Genomic DNA, 20,545 nt, shown 5'->3' on the forward strand with positions numbered 1-20,545 from the left:
GAATAGATATAATCAGCATGGGAGCAAAGAAGTACAAAGCAATGCCTAATATCACAAATTTCCTTGCATGAGCTGAAAACAAAAGATAAGCCTGCTTTTAATTTTAGTAGAATCATCTACATTGCAGTTCCCAAGAGCAAAGATGTTTTAAGAGGCAAGTAACCAGATTTTTAATACTTTAAGCCACGGGTGTCAAACTTGCCACGTCACATTATGTGTCGCAACATATCACGACTCTTTTTGCATTGCCAGCAATGGGGTGGGCGTGGCTTCGGTATGATGAAACCGGGCTGCCGGCCAGCAGTTTGACACCCCCGCTTTAAGCCGAATGAAATTATCAGTTCAAGTTCTGGTGCTGATGTACAAAATGACTGAACCCAGACTTAAACCCATCTTTAAGTCCCAATTCCCTTTCTCTACAAATTACAAAAAAACTGAACCTGGCATTGTGTAAACATTTAATGTCAGCTTTATTACTCTTGACAAAAAAAATACATATGGTGGCACAACTGAAAAACTATATATATATTTGGGAATATATCTTGTTGAGGATTTGCAGATTCAGCTGAGTACCCCAGCAAAGGAGTAGAATGAAAAGATTTGAGATGAACTAAGTTAGAATAGAATAGAATAGAATAGAATAGAATAGAATAGAATAGAATAGAATAGAATAGAATAGAATAGAATAGAATAGAATAGAATAGAATAGAATAGAATAGAATAGAATAGAATAGAATATGGGACCTTGTAGGATCCGTGGTGGCGAACCTATGGCACGCGTGCCACAGGTGGCACGCAGAGCCCTTTCTGTCAGCATGCGCGCCATTGCCCTAGAGGGATGCGGGGTGGGGCTGTTCCCCTCCCCCTCTCCATGTGCGCCTGACTAGAGGGAGCTGGAGATGGCAGGGAAACCAAATCCAACAGCGCTCTCAGTCTCTCTCTCTCTGCACCGGAAGTCTGGGAGCAGCTGTGAAAGCTGGGCAGGGAGAGGGGAACCTATAAAAGGAGGTTGTGGTGCGGGAGAGAGAGAGCACGTGGCCTTTGGAACCGATGGTGCAATCAGGACAGTGAGCGAGTGGCATGAGTTTGGAGAAAGAGCGAGTGAGCTAGCGAAGCAACATGAGTTTGGACTTTGGAGAAAGGGTGAGCAGGGCGAGCGAGGAAAGTAATCCGTACATGTTTGGACTTTGGGAAGGCAAGCAAGGGAAGCAGAGGGAGCTGGGACTTTGGGAAGGTGACCAGGGCGAGTGAGGGAAGTATCACAAGTGAGTTTGGACTTTGGAGCCATTTGCTGATTTCCATCAGGGGATGCCTGTTTTTCTCCCTCCCTCATTATAAATATGTTCCCACCACTCTGCTCTCATGGCAGTGTGGCTCTTGTCCAGCAATTTACAGTGGCCTTTCAATTTACAGTGGCCCCAAGGCCACCAGCAGCTCAGCCGCCAGCCTCACTGGCAGCCTGTCCCCTTCCCCTTCCCCCTTCCTGGGCATGGAGGGAGGGAGGGAGGGAGGGAGGGAGGAAGGAAGGAAGGAAGGAAGGAAGGAAGAATGAGAGGGAGGGAAGGAAGGAAAGGAAAGAAGGAACAGACAATGGAAGGGAGGGAAGGAAGGGACAAAGAGGGAGGGAGGGAGGGAAGGAAGGACGGAAGGAAGGAAGGAAGGAAGGAAGGAAGGAAGGAAGGAAGGAATGGACAATGGGAGGGAGGGAAGGAAAGAAGGGACAGAGTGGGAAGGAAGGAAAGGGAAGGAAGGAAGGAAGGAAGGAAGGAAGGAAGGAAGGAAGGAAGGAAGGAAGGAAAGGAAGGAAGGAAGGGAGCAAAGGAAAAAAGGAATGAACGGACAATGGGAGGGAGGGAAGGAAGAGACAATGAGAGGGAAGGAAGGAAAGGAAGGAAGGAATGGACAATGGGAGGGAGTGAGGGAAGGAAGGAAGGAAAGAGGGAAGGAAGAAAGGGACAATGGGAGGGAGGGAAGGAGTTTGACACCCCTGAATCAATGGAACAGACTGCTTCATAAGTTGTGGGAGCTTCATTACTATAAGCTTTCAAGAAGAGACTGGACTGCCATCTGTCAAAAATGGTGTAGGGTCTCCTGCTTGGGCGGGGGGTGGTGTTGGACTAGATGACCTGCAACAGTGATGGTGAACTTTTTAGAGACCAAGTGCCCAAACTGCAACCCCAAACCCACTTATTTATTGCCAGGTGCCACTGGGTCGGTGTGGCTGCAGTATTCAAGTACCAGCAGTCATCTAGCAAGGTGTCAAACACGTGACCAAAAAAATAGGTAAAAAGTGATAAAGTCCAGGTAGTCTTGACTTACAACAATTCACTTAGTGACTGTTTGAAGTTACAACAGCACTGAAAAAAGTGATTTATGATCATTTTTCACACTTATGACTGTTGCAGCATCTCTAGGGTCATGTGATTTACATTTGGATGCTTGGCAACTGATTCATACTTATGACTGTCAGTATCCCAGGGTCATGTGATCACCTTTTGCAACTTTTTGACAAGTGAAGTCAATGGCCAGGGGGGGCATGGCCAGCTCAACATCACTCAGGTTGTGGGGCGCCTCTGGGGGGTGCGGGCAGGGCTGTGAGGGGGGATCTGGTGGAGGGGGTGGGAGTGCGGTGGGCGCCTTCCCTGCCTCCCATTGTCCATTCCTTCCTTCCTTTCCTTCCTTCCCTCTCATTGTTCCTTCCTTCCTTCCCTCCCTCCTTGTCCCTTCCTTCCCTGCCTCCCTCCCATTGTCCCTTCCTTTCTTCTTTCCTCCCCTCTTATTGTCCCTTCCTTCCTTCCCTCCCTCCCTCCCTCTCACTGTCCCTTCCTTCCTTCCTCCCTCCCTACCTCCCTGCCCAGGAAGGGACAAGGGGAGGGGGACAGGCTGCCAGCATGGCTGGAGGCTGTGCTGCTGGTGGCCATGGGTTGAAAGGGCACTGTAAATTGCTGGACAAGAGCCGCACAGCCATGAGAACAGAGTGGCAGGAAGATATTTGTAATGAGGGAGGAAGAAAAACAGGCATCCCCTGAAGGAAATCAGTAAATGGCTCTCGCCCACTTCACACACCCGTGGACTCCAGGGGAAGGGATGCCGTGAGCAGCATGAGAGTCCACATTACCTGCACTATGATGCCCAGACCCCAGCAGGCAGTGGCACGTTCTCCTCCCTGCACCGAGTGGCTGGGCCAGGTAAGGTGAACAGGCGACATGCCAAACCTGCCTGGGCATGGGCAGAGGCAGTGAAAGGGAAGCACTCAGAATGCGGTCAGCCTACGTGGCAAAACAATCACCCAGGACGCCGGGCGCCAATGCTTGCCGCTGCCTCTGCACACACCCAGGCAGGTTCGGCATGTCCCTGGTTCACCTCACCTGGCCCAGCCGCTCCACACGGTGAGGAGAACGCACCTCTGCCTGCTGAAACCAGGCTGGGGTCTGGGCAGCATAGCACAGGTAATGTGGACTCTCATGCCACTCATGGCATCCCCTCCTCCGGAGTCCATGGGTGTGTGAAGGGCCATTTGCAGATCTCCTTTCTCCAAATGCTTTCTGCTTCGCTCATTCACCCTTTTCTCACATTCTCCAAATGCATTCTGCTTTGCTCATTCACACTTCTCTCACCATTTCTCCAAAGTCCAAACTCCCACTGCTTCCCTTGCTCACCCTGCTCACCTTCCCAAAGTCCAAACTCACTCGTGATACTTCCCTCACTCGCCCTGGTCACTTTCCCAAAGTCCAAACTCCTGCTGCTTCCCTTGCTCGCCTTCTCAAAATCCAAACACGTGAATACTACTTTCCTTGCTCGCCCTGCTTGCCTTCCTAAAGTCCAAACTTGTGTGCGTACTACTTTCCTCGTTTGCCCTGCTCACCCTTTCTACAAAGTCCAAACTCACGTTGCTTCGCTAGCTCGCTTGCTCTTTCTCCACTCACACCGCTCGCTCACTGTCCCGACTGCACCGTCACTTCCAAAAGTCACGTGATCTGTCTCCCTCCCACCAAAACCTGCTCCTTTTATAGGTTCCCCTCTCCCCACCCAGCTCACCCAGCTGTTCCCAGACTCCTGGTGCAGAGAAAGAGAATGAGAGCGCTGCTGGATTTGGTTTCCTTGCTGTCTCCAGCTCCCACTAGTCAGGCGCACATGGAGAGGGGAACAGCCCCGCCACGCATCCCTCTGGGGAGATGGCACACGTGCCGACAGAAAGAGCTCTGCATACCACCTGTGGCACGCGTGCCATAGGTTCGCCACCACATGTTTATAGTTTCCTGGGTCTTTTTTTTTCCTTTTTTGAAGATGGAAACACATCAGCTCTTTTCCAGTCCTCTGGTACTGGTAGTTCCCTGGTACTGCAGGATTTTTGAAAGATATGGTACAGTGGTTCTGAGATGACATCTGCCAGCTCCTTTAGAACTCTGGGACGTAATCTGTCAGGCTCCGGTAATTTATATTCATCAAGATCGAACAGGTGTTCTCTTACCATTTTTTTTTGCTTATTTTAACTTTAAATTAAGAAAGATTGAAATACACCACTTCATCTTTATTTCTGCTTCTTGTTGTTATTCTTCTAACTGCTTACGTTGCTCTATCTGAAATTCTACATATTACCCATATTGAATGGGTGATGGGTTTGCTAAGCTGGCAAGATCTCTTCAGTCCTGGTGGGTGCAAGGACAAGCTAGAGCAGGGCTTAATAACCTTTTCATAGATTGTACCACTTTTAGGACATGACAATATTTGAGTACCACTAGTGTTTAGCAAGGTGTCAAAAACCTAATGACTAAAAAAAGGGAGGGGAGAATTTTGAGTTTTATTGATTAGATTCATTTGTTGTTATAGAAATGGCTAGTTTATAATATTATAGAAAAGTAAAAAGTTAAGGTTCAATGATAATGCTTCCTTCTATTGCAACAGAGGAAGCCTGTTCTTTTCCCCTTCTCCCCCTCACTTTCCCCCCTTTTTCCTCCCTGTGTCCTACTATTTGCTTTTGTATTTTTGTATTTTATTCTATAATCTAATAAAATGTTACAAACTGTAGAAAAAAGTAAAAAAGTTCCGGTTTAATTTCTTTGGTGGCTGTTCCTTTGCTGAATCAATTTCCCTTTGCACTCACAAATGTAGGATGAATTTATCCATGTTTATTAATATGCACCACTACCAGCTAGCTCAGGGGTCTTCAGACTTGGCACTTTTAAGATGTGTGGTTGAGGAATTCTGGGAGTTGGTCCACAGGTCTTAAAGTTGCTAAGTTTGTAGACCCCTCCTTCCTCTCTCCCTCTCTTCTTCCTCCCTGCCTTCTGAGCTCTCCTTCCACAGTGTAGTAAGAATGCATCCACCCCCAGTCACTTCCCTGTACCCTTAAAGACACAGGAATCAAGTGCAAAGCAAGAAAGGCTCACAAAGGCCTCCCAGAATAAAGAAACAGATTTTTTTTCTTTAAGCTGCCTCAGGCGAGTTTCAGTTTAAACAATATAGCAAACAGGCTCCAGCAGTTGCGAAAAGCGATAACTTTAAATTAAGCCTGTTTACCTACAAGTAAAACTTGCTAAAAGCTATAGACAGACTCAAGATAAGGGGGTAAAACTAATTTCATTTGTTTAAAGGGATTACACCTACGAAGCCAACACTTTAGACACATTGCTAGCCTTTGTGAAACAGACTAAAATATTCCAATAACCAAAGCACACAAATGAGCCTCTGAATTACAAAACACTGTAAAAAACTGTATAAAAATCCTTATGGTAGTCCATTCAAGCTGCCAGTTGACCAGGAACTCACTGGCTTCTGAAATAAACCCACCTCCTTTCCGACATGCTCATCTTCCGGCTTTTCATTTCATCAGCGCTGATTGCATTCTCCTTGCTGGACAAAACAAACCAGGGGACCTTTTCTTGCAGCAAAAGCTGCTTCTTCTTCTCTCTCCCAGTTTCATCTCTGCCTGCTGAGCTTTCCTTCCACAGCTTTTTCTCCGTCCCCTTCTCTTTCCCTGTTGTCTTTTTCCCCCTTTCCCACCAAAACCACCTCCTTTTATATCCTTTCCTCTCTTCCCTACCCCCTTTTTCTTCAGTTCACCTCCAGCTCCATGCTGCTTCCAGAAACACCAATCAGCTGGAGCCTTGCTGGGGCTCCTGGGGCTTCTGTTGAGCCCCGACAGTCCTGCAGCTCCAGCTGCCTCTCCCTCAGCTTTTGGTCGCTTCAGCTCATTCCCCTCCCCTGCTACACTTGTCTTGTGCCAACTGCCAGGTGCCAAAGTACCACAGGTGGTAAAAGCCCTGAGCTTGAGGACAATTTTGGACTGGAACAGGTCTCTGAATCAGGGCTCCTTTGAAGAAGAAAAAAGGGGTTGTTACGGGGATATCATGAAGTATTGGTTAAATGGCTAGATGACATTGACTAACAGCAGGAATGTTATGACAAATGAGCAAGATGAACAGTTTCTGGGTGAAATAACCAAGAGTGGAATAACAAAAACTTCCTATTGTTCTATATTTCCATAGGAATTCCCAAAATAAGATGACTTTAGAATTCACCAGTGTGGATTTTGCCAAATTTTAGGAATGTTAAATGTTTAATTCCTTCCCTTTTACATAAGTAGAATGTAGAACAATTCCCTTTGCCTGGGCTGTATCTATACCTGTTAACTCAATCAAGAGAAACAGTTTAGAGTCAGAATGAAATGCTCAACCAGAATAAATCACTGTTCATGGAATACTGTTTGCTTTATGAAAGAATGGGAAGAGAAGATTATGGCTGGAGTGTATATGGAGCTATATGGAGTTTATTTGCAAGGTATAAATTTACATGCTACACATTGGGTATATCATAATTACTTAAATGTTAGGGCCAGATGTTCTAGATCAGGGGTAGGCAACCTCGGCTCTTTTATGACTGATGGACTTCAACTCCCAGAATTCCTGAGTTAGCATATCTGATTCAGGAATTCTGGGAGTTGAAGTCCATGAGTCATATAAGAGCCGAGGTTGCCTACCCCTGTTCTAGATAAATACTTATCATTAACTAAAAGTTGAATCTGTTCATTTTATGAATATTTTGCTGGGATTAGATATTATGCATCATTTATTGATTTATTTCTTAAAGGAATAGTTACTAATGGTATTTGCTGTGTTATAGCAATGTGCTACTGCCCTCATGTGGTTTAAAAAAAGGAAATGTGATATCTAGAGAACACATTAGTCCTTGTCAGCTGAGAGTAACAGAATCATAGTAAAGATTCTCCTTTATAGCTGAAATTTACTCTCCAATTGTGGAAAAAATATGATTGTGCAAAAATAAAGATCTTTGCTTCTTGTAAGAATTCTACAGGCAATAGAAACCAGCAGATAATGTTATTTTACAATGATACACATTACAATAATTGCAAACATTACTCTTTGAAGAAATTCACTGGCTATAAACAAATTAGTAGGTTACTATAATAATGGGTGCACTGCACTTTACAGGAAAAAAAAGAATTAGGTACCTATTCATGAACTAGGTATGTCTGTGTTAAGAACAGTAGGAAAAACAACTCTTTTTAAAAAAGATAACAAAATTAAGTTGCACAGGCTTTGAAATGGGATTCCCCCAAACTCAATGCTACTGAAAGAAATATTTGATCCAGCTTTCCTGCAGCTCATGATCCAAGACTGCTTTGAGCAAGTCATGAAATAGCTTATTTTGGACTTACCTTTAGCAGAGCCACTGCTAGTAACAAATTTATAGCTATGGAGATTTCTTTGGCCAACAAGAACATTTCCAGTCCAGTTGAAAGTACTGCAAATTATTTCTTTAAAATGTTGCTATTAACTGTCCAGTTGGCGAATCCAAACAAAGAAACTCCTGGGACGATATTTTACCAAGAGTATAAAATTTTACTGAATAAACCAGATTGGCACAGAAGAAGCTAAGCCAGCTGTGTATTTCCTGCGCAAAAGCAAGCGTAGTTAATTCCTCCTTTCCCTATGGGCCACCCACAGTCCATTACGTCCACCAATCACTTTTGTTCATTTTGTTATGGGAACCAGCCAGCCACGCTGGGACATCTGCTCGGTGTGTCCTTGAGATGGAAGCAATGTCTCACGAGAGCCGACGGATGCTTGGATGCCATTCCCCCCCTTGCGTTCCATTCCACCCCCCTCCCTTTTTCTGTCAAGCTGCGAGTGAAGCAGGTGAAAGTGCGAGTCAGTCTTGACATGCCGACCCCCCGGAAGAAGGGTAGACCTGAAACAACAATAAACATACATACACATTATTACTTACAACCCAACTACTACTATATTCCTTATTGGGGCCCTTGAAACGTCTTAACTAACCTCACTGCCCTAACATCTGGAGCAGCCACGCACTCAGCGTCTGCTAACAGGTAGCCTTTCCACAGTACTAGGAATTGTAATTTTCCCTTGTGATATCTGGAGTCGACAATCTTTTTCATCTCAGATTTTAAAAGACTGCCATGAAAAACCGGGTAAACCCACCTGAGGCTTTTTGGCAATTTCAGCTCCACCATTACTGGTTTCATGATCTGGAAGATTTGGAAAGGCCCTATGTATTTGACACCTAACTTTTTCCAAGATTGCCTCAGGTTTAGATACTTAGTGGACAAATACGCCTTATCCCACCACTCTAAATTCTCTCAGGGGGGGGGGCTTCTCCGATCTGCTTGCTTTTTTTTACTTTCCCTAGCTTTATTTAGGGCTTCATGCATGGTGGGTCACGTGGCTTTTAGAGTACTGTGTTTCCCCAAAAACAAGACCTACCCCCAAAATAAGACCTAGCTTGATTTTTGGGGTTGGGCCTAATATAAGCCTTACCCCCCAAATAAGCCCTACTTAAGAGCCTGCACAGCCATTGCCCACACTTTCCATCACAGTGTCTGGTTGCTAGAGAGGCAGGTGGAAGGGGAGCCAGGTGGGGGAGCTGCCCCATGCGCCCCGCAACCACTTACCATGCCAAAGGGTGCCCGCAGCCAGGTCTATCGTGCCCCAATACCTGTCATGCCTTGCCAGATCAGGAGTGCCTCCCCCTTTGAACAGCCCTTTGCTCCTGTTGCTGCTTTTTCAGTCCCGGATCTTGGTTTGTTGGATCCTGTGCAGAGGGTCTTTGGAAACAAAGCCCTGCAACAATCGGGTGGGGTAGGAACCATTCCCTTCACTTTGGGAATGGCTCCGAAATGGGCTGGAAGGAGCATCTCGAGAACTCCAATCTGGCTTTGCAGTAAGCAAGGGGTTGGAGGCATGTGAATGCATGCCAGTCTGGCATCTCAATACACCAGGTTTCCCCCGTTTAAAGAAAGTTAAACAGTATGGCAGCAAAAAATCCAGCAGCGAGGAAAGAAACCCGTCTCATGTATGGGGAATCTGCACCACCCACCTCCCACCTCCCCCCGGTGCCTCTGCTTTGTGCTTGGCCTGCTTAAATCTCATTTCTAGCTGGGTGATCGATTTAGTGAAGGCACCAGGGGGCAGTGGGTGGTGCAGATTCCCTATACGTGAGACCGGTTTTTTCCCCCCCCTGCTGCTGGATTTTTGCTGCCAGACTTCCCGTTCTGCATCAAGTAAACTTTAAAGAAAGTTATACAGTCTGGCAGAAAAAATGCAGCAGTGGGGGAAAAAATCCTGGTCTCACATTGAGAGAATCTGCACCGCCTGCCTCCCCCCTGTGCCTTCATTTCGCTATGGTAAATTGATCATCCAGCTAGAAGTGAGGTTTAGGGTAGCAGGCCGAGTGTTCAGGCAGAGGCACTTCTAGTTGGGTGATCGATTTACTGTAGCAAATTGAAGTCACAGGGGGAGGCTGGCAGTGCAGATTCTCTGTATGTGAGACCGGGTTTTTTCCCCGCCACTATTGGATTGCCAGACCTCTGGAGCGAGAGAGTGCACTTTGTGGACCAGAAAGACACAGCATAAAACCGTGCCAGCCCTACCTTCTCTCCAGCTCCCTCTCTGAGCTTTCCACTTGGAGGGTGAGAAAGGCTTGCGGGCATGAAGGACTGTCTTCATTTCGGCAGGAGCCTCCGAGTGGAATAGAAGGAGCGGAGGAAGAGAGCTGTGCCTTTGGAGAAGGCGGTAGCCCAGTTTTGACACACGGAGCTGCATTCACTTCCCAAATTAGTGCAGTTAGCTTGAAAAGACAGGGTGGCACTGCAAGTACAGCGGAGCACCATTGCCTCCAGCTCGGCTGGCCCAATTCCCCGATTACTTGATGCAGAATGGGAAGGATCTGCATTCTACATCAAGTAATCTTTAAAGAAAGTTAAACAGTCTGGCAGTGAAAATCTGGCAGCAGGGAAAAAAACCCCGCTTTTTTGAGACACCAGACTAGCATGCATTCGCGTGCCTCCAATCCCCTTGCTTGCTGCAAAGCCAGAATGGAGTCCTCAGGCCTCTCCTTCCAGCCCATTTCAGAGCCAGTCCCAAAGCGAAGGGGATGGTTCCCACTCCACCCGATCGTTGCAGTGCTTCATTTCCAAAGACCCTCTGCACAGGCTCTGGACAAACTGAGATCTGGGACTGAAAAAGCAGCAAAAGGAATGAAGGACTGTTCAAAGGAAGAGGAAGGAGAAAGTAGGAGAAGCCACTACTGAACAGGCGAGGCGTGACAGGTGTTGGGGTGTGGTAGGCCTGATTGCGGGGGCCCTTTGGCACATTAAGCGGTTGCAGGGCATGTGGGGCAGCTTTCCCCCTCCCCTGCCTCACCTCGTGGCAGTGGCATGAGACAGAAGAAGTGAGGCGGCAGCCATGTGGCTCCTGGATGGGGCTGTTGGTACCACCGCCACGAGGTGAGGCAGGTGTCAGGGAAAAAGTAAGACATCCCCCCAAAATAAAACCTAATGCCTCTTTTGGAGGCAAAATATTATAAGACCAGGTCTTATTTTCGGGGAAACACAGGTATTCATTAAGTCAGCTAATGGCATGGGGGATAGGCCTTCCTGTGGGAGTTGTGGCATGGGCACAAATTCAGTCCCTCTGGCCACTTTGAAAGGGGTAAAACCTGTGCTGCTGTGCACCAAGTTGTTGTAAACCACTTCTGTGAAAGGCAGGAGCTCAGCCAATTAGTCTGGTGATAATTTACCTAACATCCACGTATTGCTCTACTAATGAGTTGGCACATTCAGCAGCCTCATTGGTACTAGGATGATAGGCGGAGCTAAGTCCCTGGGAGGAGTCTATCATTTTCAAAAATTCCCACTAAACTTTTGTGGTGAATTCCACCCCGTTCAAGATAATGTGCTTTGGGACCCTATGTAGTCTGTAGATGTGTTGCACAAACATCTTGGCTAGGACCTGGGCAAAAGAAATCTCCAGACATGCCACAAAATGTGCTTGCTTCAAGAACAGGTCAATGACAGTCCATATTACTGTGTTCCCAGCATTCTCAGGCAACTCCACGATAAAGTCCATGGGTTTCTCCTCCCATGGGTTAGCTGGGTTGGTCACCGACTGTAGCAAGCCTGGAAGCTTCCCAGGTAGGGTTGGCCACCGACTGTAGCAAGCCTGGAGGCTTCCCAAGTAGGCGTTTCATGGAGGCACACTTCTATGTCCCCTTCTATGTCCTTTTTCATCTTTGGCCACCAGAATTGTCTCTTTGCCAAATGAAGGGTTTTCACAAACCCAAAATGTCCTGTGGGTTTTGTGTTGTGGCTCCTCTGCAGGACAGAAGTTTTCTGGCTGGCTGAGATGTACAATTTGCTCCCCTTCCATGCCAAGCCCTCCCTTAACGTCAAGTCATCCTTATGCCTTTGGAACCATTCATTTCCCCCCCCCAAGCATCTTTTAGTAGCTGCATTGAGTGTCTAGCCGGCTGCTAGAGAGGCCGTTCTCTGCTGCCTGATAAGCACTGGAGCTGCAAGCTGCCTGGAAGGGATGATGGAGTTAACTACTTCTTGGGCACTTCTGTACTGAGGCATACATGAGAGAGTATCCACTAGAAAATTCTCCCCACCCGGCAAGTAGTGAAGGATGAAATTAAAGTGGTTAAAATATTGAGCCCACCAGACTTGCTTAGGGGATAGCTTCCTTGGGGACTTTAATGCTTCTAGGTTCTTGTGGTTCGTCTACACCTTGAAGAGGATCTTACTACCCTTTAGAAATTGCCTCCATGTCAGAAGAGCCCACTGGACAGTATAAGCTTCTTTCTCCCAGATGGCCCAACGCCTCTCAGTATCAGTTAACTTGTGAGATGTAGACACAGGACTGCAACTCCCCCTTTTTGTTCCTCTGGAGTAAAACTGCCCCACTGCCACATCGCTAGAATCCATCTGAATTACAATAGGCTCATCTGGGTTTGGGTGTTTCAAAACTGGCTCTGCAGAAAAGAGCTTTCAGTTTTTCAAAGACTGCTTGGCATTTGATGGACCAATTTAGTGCCTGACTCAGCTTGGGTTTCACCCCTCTCCCCGTCTTGAGGACGTTGGTGATGGCAGGGATATCTGGGCAAATGTAGGAATGAACTGCCGGTAAAAGTTCACAAATCCCAGGAAGTTCTGTAACTGCCTCCTGGTCCGAGGGGCCTCCCATTCCAGGATTGCTTTCACTTTAATTGGGTCCATTTCCATTTCATCCTTGGAGATGCGGTACCCCAGGTAGTCTAGGCTGGTCTTGTGGAAGTCACATTTAGATACTTCGTGTACAACTGGGCTTTACGCAACTTCTCAAGTACTGCCCTCACTAGCCTTATGTGCTCTTCCATGGTTTTGGTATAAATTAGAATGCCATCTACCAGAAACCCTTTGTAGAGGTGTTCATGCAGGACCTCATTTATTAACTGTATGAATACTGCTGGCATCCCTTGAAGTCCAAATGGCTTCACCCAAAATTGGTAGCAACCCAGAGGGCAGTTAAATGCAGTTTTCCACTCATCCCCCTCTTTAATCCTCGTTCAGTAATAGGCTCCCCTCAAGTTCAGCTTAGTGAAGATCTTCCCCTCCATGTTCCTAGCATGTTTTTCATGAGGGGGAGGGGATACATATTCTCCATGCAAATACAATTCAGTCCATGGTAATCCACACATAATCTAAGAGACCCAACTTTCTTCTCTTTGAAAAACACAGGGGCAGCCATACTTGACTTTGCTGGCTGGATAACTGCCCTGAGTAAGTTCTTGTCTATAAACCCCCAAAGTTCTTCCATCTCCTTCGGTGTCATGGAAAACTTCTTCGGCTTGAGTAATTTAGCTCCTGGCAAGATCTCAATAGCACAGCCTGTGGGGCGATGAGACAGGAGCACATCTGATTCTTCCTCATTTGCCACTTGTTGCTGTCCCAATTTACTGACGGATTCCATTTCCTCAACCAGACTAGGACCTAGGATCATGGTCTTGGTCATTCCAGGAGCCACAATAAAATAGAGAGTCTCTATGTGGGTCCCATCCCTGAGGCTCACTGGCTCCGTTAGGTGAGTTGCTGGCACCCCTCCCATAAGGGAACCATTTAACTGAGAGAACTCCATGGGCTGCCTTAACTTCCTCAGCCTCAGACCTAGTTTCTCCACTGTCTGAAGGCTAATTAGGCACTGAATGCACCCCAAGCCCAGCAAGGCCATGAGGGCCCCCCTTACTCCTGAGGAGGGCACCACCAATATCTCCACCTGGCTTGTCATAGGGATGATGGTGCCACTTACCATTGGGTCATCTTCCCCTTCACTGTTGTTCTCGTAGGCCAGAATTCTCTTCCCTTCACTGGATTGGGAAGAGACCGCCACAACCTGTTGAGCCACCTGTGTTTTCTCCTTGTTTTACAGGTGGTTTTTTCAGGTTTGGTTGGGCCGGGGCTTGTGGTGCAGATGCTGGCTGTGGCATGAGGCAATTGGCTGCTCGGTGGCCTTTTGACAAGGCTTCTCCCCCATGGCAGGGGGCATGCTGCCTCTTCTTCCAAGGGGCGTTGGGTGTCTCTTGGGCATTCGGCGGGGCTAGTTCTCTTGTGCAGCATGCTCCATCAGGTCGAGCTCCACATTTGTGACTAACTGGTAACATGCTCAAAGGTCACAGAGCACCTCCTGGGGCAGACAGTTGTGATGTAGCTTCTTGTTCAGCCCCTCCCCAAATTGGTAAAGCAGCATACACTTGGGTCAATTTTTCAGGTGAGCTGTCAGGTTACGAAAATCTTGGATGTACTCCACCACTGGCTGCTTGCCCTGCTGCAGGAAGCAGATGTACGCCGGGCTGCTGTGGGGTCCTTGAATCTGTCTCACAACACCTGCATGAAAGCATCCAGGTCTTGAAGCTCTGGAGCCCCCTGGTTGTGGAGAAACACCAGCCATCCCGCTGCATTCCCCTTCAGGTTGGATGTAACAGAATTGACCTGGGCACGCTTGTCCAGGTACATCGCTCCATGGCATTCCTTATAGTTCCAGACCTGGGCCAGGAAGTAGGCCAAGTTGTCGGGTCACCCATCAAATCGCACCGCTAGGTGAGGCACTCGTCAGTCCTCTTGCACTACAACGTACCCAGGCAGCAACCGCACTACTGCCAGGAGTGCCTGAATGGGGATGCCAGCTGCCAATGGGGCTATGTGTGTTGGTCCCTGCCCCTTGGTGGGGAGGGGCTCCCACTGCCCCAAGTGGGGTCAGCACCATTGGCTGTCGGAGGGGAGGAGACAGGTTAGATGCAATTTCATGCCCCGTCCTGACTCCCATGATCGCTGCACTTGGTGAGGTGGCTTCCCTGACCTCCAGCCTGACAAACCTCTCCCTCAGCTGTTCCACCGATGGACTGTGAGCTGTGGCTGGGAACTTCCACTCAGTTGGGTCATCCCACTCAGCTGCTTGTCTAGCCTTTCACTTACTTCCCCGTGACTTCAGGGGGGACCAGTTAACTCTCTTGCTTCTGCCGCCTTTCCCACATGGCTCGTTCACTGGCCCTTGTGGCCCAAATAGGGTCCTTCCATCATTCTCTACCCCTTGAGCGCAGGTTGTTGCTCTGGGTTCTCAGCCCTCTGTTTGGGGCGTGCGCCAGCTGCTTGCATTCTGGCTACAGCTTAGGCCACCACCGGGGTCTCTCGAGAGGAGGCTTCCCCTGGCTTCACCCCCCTCTGTTCCTTTGTTGGCTGCTGACATCTCTAAACTGCCAACCTCCTGGTGGGGTCCAGGTAGGCTGTTACAGAGAAAGCTAGTTTAATGTCAACTGTACAGTTGGCGAATCCAAAAAAAAGAAACTCCTGTTGTTTTACCAAGAGTATAAAAGTTTACTGAATAAACCAGATTGGCACAGAAGAAGCTAAACCAGCTCTGGATTTCTCGTGCAAAAGCAAGCGTAGTTAATTCCCCCTTTTCCTACAGTCCATTACGTCCACCAATCACTTCTGTTCATTTTGTTATGTGAACCAGCCAGCCACTCTGGGACATCTGCTCGGTGCGTCCTTGAGATGAAAGCAATATCTCACGAGAGCTGACGGATGGTTGGATGTCATTCCCTTCCCATGGCCTTCCATCCACCCCTCCCTTTTTCTGTCAAGCTGCCAAAGCAGCAGAATGTAGATGAAAGTGCGAGTCAATCTTGACAGTTACCAAGAAAACTGCAGGGACTAGTCCAGGCAGTCTCCAAGATTCAAGACCGACTTGAAAGCCCACACATGTACACACATCACTTTATCTCTATAAGGCTAAAATCAACATCCCTTTGTTGTATTTTTACAGAAATATATAAGGAATATTTGTAGTGATATTTGGTGGGAGACATAATGAACAAGTCATGCTATAGTTTGGCTGAGAATTTTATTTATTTGCAGTGAATGTTGGATAGATAGCATGCTGCCATGAAGGTATGCAATTAAAAATTAATATACCAATGACCAACACAGTTACTTTTGACAATGCATGGAGACAGTGATTTCAACTTTTACACAAATGGCAAAAAATAGAGCTAGTGGATGAAATTGAACGTTTATAGAATGCTTAAAGATCTTAAAGATGAGAATGGGGATGAAGGAATTTTATGAGGGAAAAATGCTAGGAGAAAGATCGTGGGTAGCATGGGGCCTGACATGAGTATGGAAAGATTTATTGAAAGAAAGAATGACTGTGAACAAGAGCTTGCTTCTACCCATTATCTGGAAGGGAGTGCTGGGTGTATCAGAAGAAAACTAAAAGTTTTTTGAATGAAGTGGGAATGGGTTACTAAAAAGGAGCATGTGGCAGCACAGGAATGCATATTAAATAGAGATGGGTGATGTGTACAAAAAATGAACTGTGAAGTGGTTTGGTTTTATATAGAGAGAGAATGAACAAGGATCAAATCACTAGACCAGGGGTCAGCAACCTGAAACAGTGAAAGAGCCAATCAGAACTGGTTCCCTCACAAAAGGAAAAACTGGGAGCCGCAAAAAAATGTGTGCACATGCGCATACATGCGCGCATGCGCAGAACAGGGTTTGACTGAAGAGTAGAGCCAAGGCGAGATATGCACCTACCCTGCATATTTGAATTGATTGGTTGAACTTTTTTAGTCCCACTTTTTTTTTTTTGGACTGCACATGGCAGAGGACTGGGAGCCACAGGAGACGGCTGAAAGAGCCGCATGTGGCTCTGGAGCCGCGGGTTGCAGACCTGTGCACTAGACCAATACATGATGGAAAAGTGCACTGAGAGGAAGAGGAAGGCCAAGAGCCTTGGTGGAGCAGTGGGCTAATGCCTCCTTAAGTAACACCAGCTGCCTGCATTTAGTGCAGGTTCGAGTCCCACCAGGCTCAAGGTTGACTCAGCCTTCCATCCTTCCGAGGTAGGTAAAATGAGGACCCAGATTGTTGGGGGCAATAAGCTGACTTTGTAATAATGCTGCTTGGGGGGGGGGGCGAAAGCCCTAATAAGCAGCCATATACATAGAATGAAGGCTATTGCTAAGCACATTGATTTGTGCTTTAAATTTTAAGCCGCCCTGAGTCTTCGGAGAAGGGCAGGATATAAATGGGATTTTTTTAAAAAAGATAATTGTGTTTGGATGGACTTCCTAAGATCCTCACAGACTTTGAAGTGAAACATTTAAAGAATGAAGGCCTTCCCATCTTAATAATCTCCAGATAAAATTGCTCTGTGCCAGGTAAAAAATGAAAAAAATGAAATTGTACCAAGAATGTCACCCTCAAGAGAAGACACAATGCAAGACAATAATTGCCTTGAAGCAATCATTAAAGCACCTTATCTGTAACTACTGGATCAATTTCCTTTATTAAGAGCATCACATGACAGTTGGAATCATTGACCAAGATAGGCAATTACTGGGTTCAATAAAGTATCCATAGGAAGAAACCAACTAGTTTAACGAATCTTACAGTATGTGTAAGAATAATTTGAAGATCTTTAGAGGAAAAACAGAAATAAAAGGGTAAAAGGAAGAATTGCAGGATAATTAGGATAGAGCATTATACAGAAAAAATGTCCTTAGAAACACTTATCAGTTTTCTGTGCAGTTAGATATTATACTATGTGCCTGCATGCACACTCATTTGTATTTCTCACAATCACCATAAGCACACAGCTACCCAGCTAAGTGATCATGCTTACTTTCATTATCCAACATTTTATGTCCTCTGGCACAGATGTTTGCTCATCCCTCTCATAATGCTCATTATGCCATGACATTACCCTGTTCTGAAAACTGCATTTATTTTATTCAAGACTGTAATTTCGGAACTGCTTAGTGCTTCTGTGAATGGCAAAGCAGAGCTGTATTTTCCAACAAATTCTGAAAGGAGCAGCCAATTAGCACTCCTATCTGAAATTGAACTTGCAAGGTCCAGTCGGGAGAAAATTTGTATAAGCTGAGCAACAGTTTTACACTTTACAGAAAAGCACTTTATACAGGAAAAGTATATTTGTCTAAATTTCATATTTGCATTGTTTGCTCACAGGTTCATCCCTGCTAGGTAAAACATATTGAGGGAACTATTACTTTATATCCAACACAGCAGTGTGCTCACACGGTTTGCTTTTTTTAAGGTAAACAAATTACCATAGCAGCTGCTTTGCTTAGCAACGGAAGTTCTGATCCTGGTTGTGGTCATAAGTTGAGGACTACCTGTATACCACTGTCAGTATGCCGTTTCTCTACCGTGTTCGGAATATAGATGAAAGTATTAGGCTGATATTTTCAGCTAAAGGAAAATATATTCTGGCCTCTCTCAGAGAGGGGAGTAGGGAACAGGAGGGCTGCAACCTCTGAGTCCAGAAATACTATAATCAAAAGAGGAAAATGAGCCTAATGTATCAATTGGCTAAAAGAAGGAGGGGGAGGGGACTTAAAAGAACAAAACAGTATTTGCAGTGAACTTTGGGAGCAAACATACTATTCCAGCTGCTATTCCAGAGTACCTTAAAAATGCAGACTAGAAAGGAAATTCTTTTATCTTTCAAAATTGCCTAGGAATGGTGAGCTTCCAGCAAGTTCATGATGCCATACAGTGGGAAGAAATAATAGTTTAAAAAATAATCTAGAGATTAATCTGTCTCTAGAGAAACCTGCTAGTAGGTCCATCTTCTTGCATTCCTTGGTTTGTTCCTTAATACAAAATCAAGCTATTAAGTACCCTTTGCAAAAGCTGCCATGATTATTCACTACAAGCCAGAAGGAAGGCAGCGTGAAAATCAAACATAGACCAATAAAATACATATACAAGATTTTCTAAATAAAAATAACCTTTTTTAACTGTAGGTCATGCAAACTCAGAAGTGCTGCTTATGAGTTTTGCTATTAACATTTACTTTTTCTGTTTTCTTTTTCCATTTAGGTTTCAGTAAACCACACTGCATTTATCTACATTTAAAACAGGGGTATCAAACTCCCGTTTTAAGAGGAAGATAAAGTTTTCCCCGCAATTGTTCTTACTGGGTATTGTTGTAAATTGTGATGTCAAAGAGACTAATCTGATGTTGAATATGATAACGGCAGCACGGTTACTGGTGGGACAATATTGGAAGAAGGACAATCTGCCCACGGTAGAAGAATGGGTGTTTAAAGTTTCTAATCTTGCAGAAATGTCCAAGATTTCTGCTTATTTAAAGGATCACTCACAGGAGAGATATATTTCAGTTTGGAGGAGATGGATAAATCATATTGAAAACAAATATGGGACCAAAAAGTTCCATTTAGCTTATGAGTAGAATTTAGTGGGATATTGTTATTGTTAGTAGTTATGCTAAGAGAGAGTTAAAGCGCAGTACGAATTTGGTTGATTGTATATTGTGTAATTTTTTATTTAGAATATGATTGTTGTAACTATAATCCTGTATTTAGCTCTGGGAAGTGGGGGGGGAAGTGGGGGGGTTGGGGTGGGAGGGATTTGGGGATATATTGTAAAATATTGTAAAACTCTTTAATAAAAAAAAAAAAAACTCCCGACCCAAGGGCCAGTTGTGTCATCCAGAAGCCACACCCACCCCATTGCCGGCAATGGCAAGACTGTCCCGATACATTGTGCGACATCACGTGACGTTGCGAGTTTGACATGTCTGATTTAAAATATGCCTAAAAGGATTTTTTTCACTTTCTCATATCCAGACAGGAATCATGGTTAAAATGTATAGTTACACCTGTCCCCCTAAATGATCAATACCAGTTTCAAATTTGAGTAATTATGTCAATCAGTGTTATATTCTTCTAGGGTTGACAATATTCCCAAGTAATATTGTGTTTTAACTTTAAAATAAGCAGTCCTTAAGCACATCGTTCAACATTAGGAAGTCAGGAGACTCTATTGTGCAATTTGCATATTTTGCCATTTGTTTTCAGCGTTATTATTTAACAGCAACATTTATTTATTTTTTTAATTCAAACTGCAGGTCACAACAATGAGTCGCATTGATTTCTCTTCAAGTATTGTGCTTGAATTAGTTGACCTGCTAGGATGTATATTTCCCTGAAGAGATCTGTACTAAAAATTGTTACGTATATAAAGTCCTCTAAAAACAATTGTCTTTCAACAAGAAATTAAATGTTACATAAAAAAAATAGGTTCAGCTTCTTCAGGAAGCCCCGAATTTGCTTTTCTATGCAGGTTTAGGCTCCTCTGTTGGCTTCTGGTTTCACACCTGAAACATTGGTGCTTTACCAGACATACCTGGTTTGAGATCAAAGCCAGCCACCAGAATACAGAAAGAGGTTGGAAGGGACCAGTGTCCCAGGGTCATATGATCACAATCTGCAGCCTTCCCAGCTGGCTTGAGACAAGCAAAGTTAATGGGGGAAGCAGGATCTGTGATTCACTTAACAACAGCAGTGATTCATTTAACAACCATGGCAGAAGGTCATAAAGTCAAGTGCAACCCACTTAACAGCCACCTGGATCAGCAACAAAATTCTGATTCCAATTGTGAAGATAAGTCAAGGACTACCACTATCAGAAGAACTAGCAACACTGACTGAACAATCAAACAGAGCAGGTTGGGGTGGGGGTGAGGGCTGCGGAGGAAAAATTTGAGTCGTACACATCTTTGCATGCCTGCTTCCATTCCAGGTACAAATGTTCAGTGAAATGACCCCACAACTCAGCAACTCTGAGCTGTGAAACACGAATACAGAGTGCTAGAATGAGAGTGCCGCAAGTTGAAAATTGGTAGTAAGTCAGATT

At 45.6% G+C, this 20,545-nt stretch overlaps 1 protein-coding gene across 1 annotated transcript in view; it reads right to left on the reverse strand.

The window, feature by feature from the left end:
* Nucleotides 1–20,545, reverse strand: part of PRKCA (protein kinase C alpha) — a 255,726-nt gene that overhangs the window by 44,013 nt on the left and 191,168 nt on the right. The gene's annotated exons all lie outside the window — the stretch shown is intronic.

Source organism: Vipera berus, assembly GCF_964194415.1.
Source record: "Vipera berus genome assembly, chromosome: 2".
Classification (NCBI taxonomy): Eukaryota; Metazoa; Chordata; class Lepidosauria; order Squamata; family Viperidae; genus Vipera; species Vipera berus.